We start from the raw sequence: 11715 nt of genomic DNA on the forward strand, positions 1-11715 counted from the left end.
GAGAGATGCTATGCGATGTGATAACCTTTGAGATGATCAGGGGAAATTGGGGTTGAGAAGAGGGGAGAGTCATAGCAAGTTGAAGTTTGGAGAAAGCAGGAAGCGAACAGAGGGAATGAAATATGGAGACTGAATGCATAAAGAGCTTATAGTTGTACAGACAGAAGCAGACACGTGGAAAATAGTTGAATCATCTCGGTGGCAAACCCATAGATTGAAGATGCACGGTGTCTTGTGATGAGATACCCATCCCCCAACCCAGTGCTTCATGGAACCTCTCAACTCCCAAAATATATTTAATTCTTTGTGAGAACTTGCAATATGTCTGTTCACAGATTTGGCCTTACAACAATTAATTATCACCTGTTCAATGTCAGGCACTGTAAAAGACTCTGAGCATATACTGATGAATAATTTATATTGGTATAATTATATGAATCTCTACCATCATGGAGGTTATACTCTAAGGAAATATTCTCAAGACTCCCTAGCTCCAGGGGCACCTGGGTCACTCAGTTGGTTAAGTTGCCGGTCTCTTGATTTCAGCTCAGGTCATGATCTCAAGGTCTTTAGATCAAGCCTCACGATGGGCTCCATGTTCACTGGGGAGTTTACTGCAGATTCTCTCTCTCTCCCTCTGCCCTGCCACTGCTCACACACACTCTCTTTCAAATAAATAAATCTTAAAAAAAAAGTTCCCCTGGCTCCCTCCTGTCATATGTATCTTTTTTTTTTTATTTTTTGTTTTCAGCATAACAGTACTCATTATTTTTTCACCACACCCAGTGCTCCATGCAATCCATGCCCTCTATAATACCCACCACCTGGTATCCCAACCTCCCACTCCCCCTCCACTTCAAAACCCTCAGACTGTTTTTCAGAGTCCATAGTCTCTCATGGTTCACCTCCCCTTCCAATTTCCCCAACTCCCTTCTTTACACTCAACTCAATATAGCTTAATATAACTTAGATTTTTTTCATATCTGAAAAATGTTTTAACCTAGTTAAACTAGGTTTAACTAGGTTAATGTTTAACCTAGTTAAAACATCAGAAAAAGGAAAATGTTGAAGAAAATAAGTTTCCTTTGAGATTTGGTTTTAAACCTCTATACCTTGCTGATGTTGGATGTTTTCTGGATTTTTATTTATAGGTTGAAGCTTACCATTTTTTTATAGATCAAAATAACTTCTGGTAATTTCATGTGGTTAAACAACATATTTTTCTTTATATCTGAAGACTACTATAAGAATAAATTATCTTTTTCAAATTTTGTTAACATTAAAGTTGATTTTCTATATAATTATGTGCTTCTGGCTAAATAGTCAAAATACTTTAAAGAAAGTCAAAATTATCTGAGATTAAGTAATTATGAAAAGAAAGAATATTCCTAACATTGAAAAATAAGATGATGTGAATCAAAATTGACACTATGATATATAAATAAGCTCAAATAACATTTTAAAATATAAATTTGGTCCTAGGTTCACATCAAAAAAATTACAAGGACAGCAAAAAATTAGGCAGAGCAGCATAATAATCTAGTGGTTTCTATATATTATTGAAAACAAAAATCTGGTTCTTTGGATATATGGTTTACTCATGCTTACAAGAAAATCACCTGGCATTAGACATTCTACTACTCCTTGTATTTAATGACATTGATTATAAGCTGTGGTTTTATAAGTCTAAATATGAACAACTGAAATAGCACTGTCAGAAGTAAATTCAAGCATGTTTTTCCAGTTCCTGGAGAATTCCTCCTCCTCTTGGGATTTTTTGTTGGTTCAAGGCAGGTCTAGCAACTATAAGTGTTCATGATGAAATTGACACTTATGTTTGACGAGAACTGTGGTATGGAAAAAAGCAGGGCTTATTCTCGTGTTATTCTAGCCAGATATCTAGGGTGGGGAATCTGTTTTTTAGCCTCTTCTTCTTGTCCTTGTCACCACATCTGAAAGGTGGGCTTACCCTGAGCAGGAAATAATTGTGAAAATTATTTGTGATAACCAGAAAAGAGAAAACAATATGCTTTTGTTACACCTCGTTTATCTAAAGCATAAATCAAAGAAAATACACATAAGAGCTTAAAAAGTAACAATAATTACAAGCATTACCAGAAAGAGTTTTCTCTTTGGTTCATAATATGGTTCATAATAAAATGAAATAACAAAAATTTCCCAGGGGTACCTAGGTGGTACAGTTGGTTAGGCACCTGCCTTTGGCTCAGGTCACGATCCCAGGGTTCTGGGATCGAGACCTGTGTCTGGCTCCCTGCCCAGTGGTAAGTCTGCTTCGCCTTCTGCCCTTCCCCCACTTATGTTCTCTCTCTCTCTCAACTCTTTTTTTATCGTGTTATGTTAGTCACCATACAATACATCATTAGTTTTTGATGTAGTGTTCTAACATTCATTGTTTGCATATAACACCCAGAATAAAGTCTTTAATAAAAAATTTTTTAATATGGTTGCTGAAATAGGAATAAAATGAGAATACTGCAGATGAGTTGACTTTTTTCTCAGGTAGTTAAGATTTTCTGTAGCTACCTAAAAATGACATGATGGGAGTATCTGTGTCTGGTATTCACCACTGCAAACCCTTCCTCATCCACTGAAGTAGCAAGAGGGCTTCTCTCTACCACTCCTTACTGTTACCTGGCATACTCAAGTTAATAAACATACCTATTTTATCAAGAGTCTAAGTGAGTATGTTTTTTTTTTTTTTAAACAGTAAGTTTTCCAAAATGAAAAAGGCATAGCAAAGTCAGGTGGACATTATCTTTGGATTACCTGTGTCTCTATATCATCCTTCGCCCATCTCTACTACTTTTGCTTACACATGAAATTACTGCAGCTCTTAAAATATTTGCAAATAGAATGAGAAAAGTCTAGCTATTTATGCATGCCTGACGTGACCTGTCTTGATGGAGGACAGGAAGCAAAGACACTTGGGTTTTGGTAAAGTATAGACAGAAAGAGTTGACTTATATTCCTTTAAGCATTTAAGAATAGAAAGGAGAGTCTGAATTCAAGCATCAGCTGTCTAAACCCTGAGAACGTCAGTATGGTCATCCCAAATGTGTTATGGTTTCTGACCAAAAGCTCTTATGAAAACAAGAGTTAGATTCCACTTAAATCAAATCTTTTCATTACCATGTTCTAATAAGTCAAAAAAGAAAACTCTTTCTGGTAAGAATCCTATTCTTTAAGGAAAATCATCAAAATGAGGACAGGGAGCAATCTGTCACAGCCTTAATCAGGGTGCACAATAGAATACAAGGAAAAGAAGTAGGAAAAGTGTAACAGAAAACAATGAAACAAAAGATGCTCGGTTAACTCTAGGAGAAAAGAGAGGTGAGACAGATCAATTGGAGGAAGAGGACTTCAAATCAGTTATTATTGAGTGTGGAAAGCCTGAGTCAGTGGACTTGAATGGAGAAAAATGAAAATAATCAAAAAGCACAAGTTACAGTGAGTTGCTTTGCCCCTTTTTTCCTATCTCCTGAACTGCCATCAAAACTCCTAGCTCAGCACTATGTACGCTCAGCACTATGTACATATACACAACAAGAATACTTATAGATACTGCCATAGCTACTGTTCGATATAACCTTTTATTTTATTATTTTATTTTATGGGAAAGGGAAGCATTATTCTTAATGAACTTTAACAATATCCACTATATATCTAGAGAGATTTAGATTTTTTTTTTTACATCTAACTAGCTTAGTTTAAAATAAGTCAGAATAACTACAAATTCACAAATGAAAGTTATACTTTTAATGGTAGGTAAATATTAACCTATAGATTTAGATGCAACTAAAGGTTTGTGAAGTCAATCGTATACCAACACAAAAAGACAAACAAAAAACTCACTGCTTTCATAACCTGATATTTCAAACTATTTCAATTTGCACTTCATAAATTCAACTTTTTAATAAATATTTTTGCATTTTGATTCTAGATGATTCTATTTAGAGCACTTCACTCCAACACTTCTCCATGGATTTAGATCATCTTTATTCCCAATAAACCAAACACCAAATGGGCCCAATTATTTTCTATTTTTACAATGTTTTCATTAGTTGTAGAGACATCTTAATTTGGTATATAAAATTTTTAATTAGATAATGCAATTTTTAAAGCTGTTGAATAGCATCTTGAGACAAATTTGCAACACTTATCATTTTCCTCCCTCTCAATAACTTGCAGTCTGACACAGTGTTCCTTATGCTTCTCTGAAACAACAGTCTATATGAATCAATTTGAGTATCAGACTAAAAACAGTTACAAACTTTGTAAAGGTGAAAAGTACCACTGTGGTTTAGAGTGTTCAGCTGAGTGCTTTTTCAACTGACTTACTGTGCTACCAGCATGCTCTTTTGGCTTACACTACCTACCTCTTTGGCTTACACCTACCTACACCACCTACCTACTCAGTATGCATGTGGGATCTCTCAAAACTCTTCTGTTAAAAGAAAGGAGATTAATGACATAATGAATATTATTTTTAATAGACACTTGAATAGCACCTATTTGTATCCTTAATGATTTCAATGGCCCCAAACACTTCCATGAGTTCCATAAAGGTCTGTAGACCACAACAAAGATATACTGGGTCAAAGCAGTACCAGATAGAACTGTCCTTGTAGGCAAAGTAGTAAATGAGACCATTCATGTAAAGCACCTTCAGTGCTAGTAAACATCTATTGTTGTTGTTGTTGATGATGATGAAGGTAATGATGAATGACTATTCTATTTTTCAATCATGCTAAATACTAGCATAATACTATTAAGCGCTGTTTCAATTCAATATGTTTTAAGACATACTAGAAATTGTGCCTGTTTTAGAGATTCAACTAGAGAATGATGAACAATAATGTTGCTCTCTGTTCTGGCTTCTCTTCCTCCAGGGAAGGTGCTGATCACCAGTCATTGCACGCCTCCCTCCAGATACCAGAGGAGCCTTTACAACCTTCCTCTGTGGTGTCCAAGCATCCAAGACTAATTTTTACTTTGCCCGACAAAAGGGATTGTCATTCTAGAGGTCTTATCTCAAGGACTTTGCCCGACAAAAGGGATTGTCATTCTAGAGGTCTTATCTCAAGGATTAAGGAGTTTAAATGACAGTTGATCACCCAAAGTAGCATCCAAGAAAAGGATGTGAAGTTTAGAAGTAGAAGAGACTTAGGAATTTAAAAACAATAATAATAATAATACACACACACACATACACACAGGAGATAAAGAGATTATTCAAAGAAATTTACTAAAATGTGGTTGACGGGCGCCTGGGTGGCTCAGTGGGTTAAGCTGCTGCCTTCGGCTCAGGTCATGATCTCAGGGTCCTGGAATCGAGTCCCGCATCGGGTTCTCTGCTCCGCGGGGAGCCTGCTTCCTCCTCTCTCTCTCTCTCTGCCTACCTCTCTGCCTACTTGGGATCTCTCTGTGTCTAATGAATAAATAAAAAATCTTTTAAAAAAAAATAAAAAAAATAAAATAAAATAAAATGTGCTTGATAGGGAATAAGTAATTGGTAGGTATATACATTATATAACCTCAAAACTTCATTCATAACTCTGAAGTCAGGTGTGTTTAAAAAATATTAATATCAGGAGATCCTACCTTCTGTTATTTAGTACCTTTAGTATGGTCTGGGGTAGCATTCTACAATCAAAAATATTAATATTTCTGGGGCGCCTGGGTGGCTCAGTGGGTTAAGCTGCTGCCTTCGGCTCAGGTCATGATCTCAGGGTCCTGGGATCGAGTCCCGCATCGGGCTCTCTGCTCAGCAGGGAGCCTGCTTCCCTCTCTCTCTCTCTCTGCCTGCCTCTCCATCTACTTGTGATTTCTCTCTGTCAAATAAATAAATAAAATCTTTAAAAAAAATATTAATATTTCTGCAGCAAAATGCATGAATGTATCTACTAAGTGTTATAAATAAAGGTTATACAGAGCTTTATGTAAGTTTAGATTATATCAGGTCAGCAATTGTAGGTAAGATTTTTTTACATGTATTTAGGATGGAATACTAGGAAAAAGAAGTCTTAATGTATGATGTATAAGTAGATAGAGTCATAGTATGTTGGCATTATCACTGTGAAATAAAATGAAATCTGTATTTGATCTCTGCCCATGTTCCTGACACAAAGCTACTAAAACCCTTGTAGTTTTCTGAGTGATGGGGTTGTTAAGAGGTTCTTACATGGACCCCCTAAATCCCTGGGAATTTCCTGGATGATAGAAATGTATTATGTTCTAGTGAGGCAACTCTTGGTAGGCTTCTGGATAGCTTTGGGATGGGGGCTAGTCACCAGAAACCACAAGCCATGATTATTAGAAGCTTGGAACTTTCAGGAGCCCCTGGATGACTCAGTTTGTTAAGCAACAGACTCTTGATTTCAGCTCAGGTCATGATCTCCTGGTTGTGAGATCTTTGGGCTCCACAGGCTCTACACTCAGCACTTAGCCAGCTTGAGATTCTTTCTCTCCCTCTCCCTCTCTTCCTCCCTACCCTCTCTCAAGCACTCCCTCTGTCTGTCTGTCTGTCTGTAAAAAAAAAAAAAAAAAGGAGGAGGGAATAAAAAAGACACTTAGAACTTTCAATCTCACCTTCCCATCCTCTGGGGAGGTAAGAGGGGCTGGGAATTTAGTTAATAATTGGTCATGCATACATGAGGAAGCCTCCACAACAATCTCTAAATGATGGGTTTGAGGGGTTTCTCCTTTGGTGAATGTATCCACATGCTGGGAGAGTGGAACACCCCAACTCCACAGGGACAAAACTCTAGGGCTTGGGACCCCTCCAGTCCTTTTCTTATGTACATCTTCATTTGGCTACTTATCTGTATACTGTAAATACCGTCTATAATAAATCAATAAATATAAATAAATAATTTCTCTGAGTTTTGTGAGCCATTATAACAAATTATCAAACCTAAGGAAGGATTGTAGGAACCCAGGGTTTATAGTAAATTGGTTGACAACATGAGATTTACAACTAGTGTGTGAAATGGGAGCAGTTTTGTGGGATCGAGCCCTTGCCTGTGGGATCGAGCCCTTGCCTGTGAGATCTGTGCTAATTCCAGGTAGTTAGTGTCAGAATTGAATTAAACTGTAGAACACCCAACTAATATCCTAAGAGTTGGAGAAATGGTGGTTGGTGTGAGAGAAAACCCCACACATTTGGTGTCAAAATGTTCTGTGGGTAGAGAAACAGTTTTCCTTGAATCACTATCCTCAAAAACGTTTCTGTAGTAAATTTGAGAATAGTGAAGGACTCTGGCCACTATACTATGTGAAAAGGTTACTTCTTAAATTATCTAGGTTCTATATTATACTGTCTAGCTCTTGAAATTCAATGCCTTAGTATACCTTCTGAGAGAAAGGAAGAGAGATTTGAAACCCCATAGTTGAGAAACTCTTATTCTTTCAAGTTTTCTCTTAATCCTCTATGATTTAAAATGTGCATAATGAAGTTCCACATCTGATGTAGATGAGTAGCCTTTATTGGGCCTGTTCTTCCCAAGGTAACAGTCATAAATACTAGGCTAAAAAAAAAAAAAAAAAGATGACCCAGAGCCAACTTACAGAAGCTTTCACTGGCCAAAGATGAAACTATTTGAACTTCTTCAATGATGAAAATAAAGGCAATGGATCCAAACCCATCAATGTGTTCAAATCCATGTGCTGATCACTTTCCAACACCTGGGAAATAGATAAATCGTATTAAGCATGCATCTTCTCTTTCCTGAAAGAACTATACCACTGGGTAGCCAAATAATGGATAAAGGAGAACACCGTTTCATTAATGTATTTAATGTAAAAAATGTAAAAGAAATTATGGAATTAAGACATACACACACATACATATACATATATATTATTTTAGGAAAAAGGAATGCTTAATGTCTCTCTCTTTTTACAGCCACACACATATACATGTATGCTTAATGCCTTAATATATATATCTAGATAGCTAGATAGATGATAGATGATAGATAGATAGATAGATAGATAGATATCAAACACTCATGTTTGCTTGACATCATAAAAAAAGACAGAGGAACATAGTCTCTTCTCATAGTTAGAGTGATTCTCTTAAATGTAAGTCATATTTTATCCTATCTGTGGTCAAAATCACAATAGCTCTCAATTTTCTGGAGAATAAAAATCAACGTCCTTCTGAATGTCTTTAAGAACCTATAAGAGCTGTCCTTGAATTAGCTCCTTAGCTCATCTCTCTCTCTTGACTATACTCCAGCTTCAGTGATTTCCTTCCTGTTCTTTAACACATGAAATGTGCTCGAACTTCAAGGCCTTTTCATTGGCTGTATTTTCTGTCTAGAGTGCTCTTTTTCCTTACTGCCACCCAGCTAACTTCTTGCCTTTTTCAAACCTTTGCATAAAAGCTCTCTTTTCAATGAGAATTATGGATGCATCCCATTAGAAATTACCTCCAACTCTCCTACTTCTCTTGCCAAATACACACCGTTTCTGACTCTCCTCTTTATCTTTCTAAGGCTCTTATCATGACTCATATTCAGTACTATATTGCTGTGAGTTGAACTGCAACCCCCTCCCATCTCCTACAAAACACATGCTAAAATCTTAACCCAGGCCCTCAGAATGTGACCTTATTTGGAAATAGGGTCGTTGCAAATGTAATTAGTTAAATTAAGATGAGGTCTTACTGGAATGGTGGCAAGGGTGGGGGCTCCACCAACATGACTGGTGTCCTTCTAGGAAGAGGGAAATTTGAACATAGACAAAGGGAGGACACCATGCAAGGATGAAGGCAGAGATTAGTTATGCACCTGCAAAACCCACCAAAGATCACTGACTAACCCTGACGTTAGGAAGAGGCGAGGAAGGATTCCTCTGTGAGTTTTCATTGGAGCGTTGCCCTGTGGACACATTGATTTTAGATTTGCAGACTTCAGAACTGTCAGACAATTTTTTTTTTTTTTTTTTTTTTTTTTAGCCACCCAGCTTCTAGCACTCTGTTAAGGCAGTCTTAGGAAATGAACACATCTATCTGTATACTATGTGATTACTATCTAATTCACTTTTTATTGTTCTTACTGCTTATTGTTTGTCCACCTTCTACTATGGACTCCCTTTTCCCACAAGGCAAACATAAAATAGGAGGGATGTTTTTCATTGCTATTTCCAAAGCACCTACAAGAGTTCCTGGCCCACAGCAGGTATTCAACACTACCTGAATGAAGTAATCCATGTATAAATTTCATCATTTAATCATTTTAGTTGCTCTTTGTGTATCTCCCAGTCACTGTTTTTGTTGTTGTTGTTGTTGCTGTTGTTTTAGTGTTTTATTACCCATAGTAACTGACAGCATAGTCAGCAGGAATAATTTAAATAAGCACCAAAACTCGATTTAACATCTCTTCTGAAATAAATATTTTTAAATAATTGTTAAAAGTAATGAGGTTGACCGCTTAGAATTTCATGTCTATTTATTTCCCCTAGCCTTGCTTTGCGAAGATGCTATGGAACAAGTAATCAAGTCAGATACCAGAAGAGAATAGGAGAGTTAAGATAAGCAGCTCTCGAGCAATGGACAGTTGACTGAACATAAATTGTTTAACTCCCTAACCAAGTCTCCATAGAAAAAAATGATCATTCATAAAAAATTTTCAAAACTATTATCCCTCCTTCCCCCCTTAATGACTTCCAGCCACCGACCTGTTCAGACTTCTCAACTTTCAATTAAGAACTTCTGGTTAGGGTAGAGAAATTTCCTCCTTTGAGTTCAGTAGTCTAAAAGTTCCAAATTAGTTTATCGAGTTTGACTAAGCTCATCTCTCAACAAGCATAAAATCTGTGAAGTTTTACAGGTATTCTACATTTACTAATGTAAGGTACTCTACCAGGATAAAATATCTCTGTCTTTGTTTATATTTGCACTTAAAGGGAGATTCCCCCACACACACACTAAAATTAAACCTTGAAATTGACTGTCCCAGTGAAAGTGAAAATACCTATTGCTTTAAAAAACAAGAGGTCATTGTTCGACTTCCTAGTTTTTGGTCTAGTGTAAGACAACAGTCTTGAAGCTAAGCACTCTGAGGGGCAAAGATTTTAAATCACAAAAGTTTTCTCTTCCAAAAGCAACCCTTGGGGGCATCTGGGTGGCTCAGTGAGTTAAGCCTCTGCCTTCAGCTCAGGTTGTGATCTCGGGACCCTGGAATTGAGCCCCGCATCGGGAATCCCTGCTCAGTGGGGTGCCTGCTTCCCCCTCTCTCTCTGCCTGCCTCTCCTCCTACTTGTGATCTTTGTCTGTCAAATAAATAAATAAAATCTTAAAAAAAAAAAAAAAAAAGCAAACCTTGATGTTCTAAGCAGTTTTACTATAAGCCACAGTGAAAAGAAAAATGAAGATCTGGGGGACATTCTTGACAGGCAGAAAGAAGTACAGGCCCTTAGAATAAAAAGGAGAGAAAAGAAAGAGAAAAGCAAGAATGGACCCAAGTTCTTTCACTTTTTTTTTTACCCGTTGTCATATAAAAACTTGGGGTGGGCACTCATATAGCACCGACAGATCAGAGAAGCTAAAAGTAGAGGCAAATGTACGCAGTTTCATATTAGAAAATCTAGAAAGAGACAGAAAAGCGGAGTGCTTTTATAGCAATGTAGAGTGAGCACAACAGCACAGATACGGCAGCTGAGAGTGTCTGGGCTGAGAAGGCCTCAGTAACCCAAGCTGCCTGCTTCAGTTCTTAGTGATCTATAGAAGTAGTAGAATTTCATAAGCTGCTGCAGAGTCCATGGTCATGAATTTAAACTTTCCCAGTAGTTGCCAAACTTAACAGGTACAAGAACAATAGAGCAGAGAGTGTAGGCTCAGAACAAAACCGAAAGTATGGCTGAGTCTCCATGTGACCACACAGTCAGTGAAATGTCAGCAGGGGTGGACTGGGGTTGGACTCTCAGCTCCTCACCTTGCTGAGAACAGGCCATACATTATACAGGTGGACATGACATGGAGACCAGGCAGGAGAACTACTCCTCCGCTGGAGTTCAGTGAGAGTCAGCGTAAGGCACCATGTGGACCAGCACCATTTTCAACTTCCCCATGTGTAGACAACATCTAGGGAAGGAGCAGGAGGGTGTGTGAAAGAAAAACTCCATGGAGTCTGGATTTTCAATAGATTAGATACCTAACAGATTTACCTATTTGCAAACCTAAAATGTTTCCTGTTTTGTTTTACTTTTTGTTTGTTTGTTTGTTTGTTTTTGTTTTGTTTTGTTTTTGTGGACAGGAGTCAATATAGTGGAGGGTTAAATCAGTTATAGGAACTGAAGACAGCAATGTTATTTTGTACATATGAGCTGTTTGTTAAAATATTCAATGATTTTCAGGGACTCAGTTTTTCAAAAAACTTTCTGAAATTAACAAAAAGTTTTAATTGTAAAGCTTACTAAGATAGTATATGAGACCTCAGTACTGAAATAGCACAGAGTCTATCAATCATTCTGTATCTTGACCAAAAAATTTAACCTTTTTCTCCCCGCTGTGGATACTCAAAGTATTTTTAAATTATTTATTTGGAAATACAGATACTATTTATATTTCACATTTTAGATTGTAAAAGATGTATATAAAAACAATCTTTCTTTGATAGCATTAATGTGGTATAAGACTAGAAAAGATTTAAAATCTACTTTTATTTGTTAAATTAATTGTGTGTTACTTGA

This window comes from Mustela erminea, chromosome 2 (genome assembly GCF_009829155.1).
Source record: "Mustela erminea isolate mMusErm1 chromosome 2, mMusErm1.Pri, whole genome shotgun sequence".
NCBI classification, from domain to species: domain Eukaryota; kingdom Metazoa; phylum Chordata; class Mammalia; order Carnivora; family Mustelidae; genus Mustela; species Mustela erminea.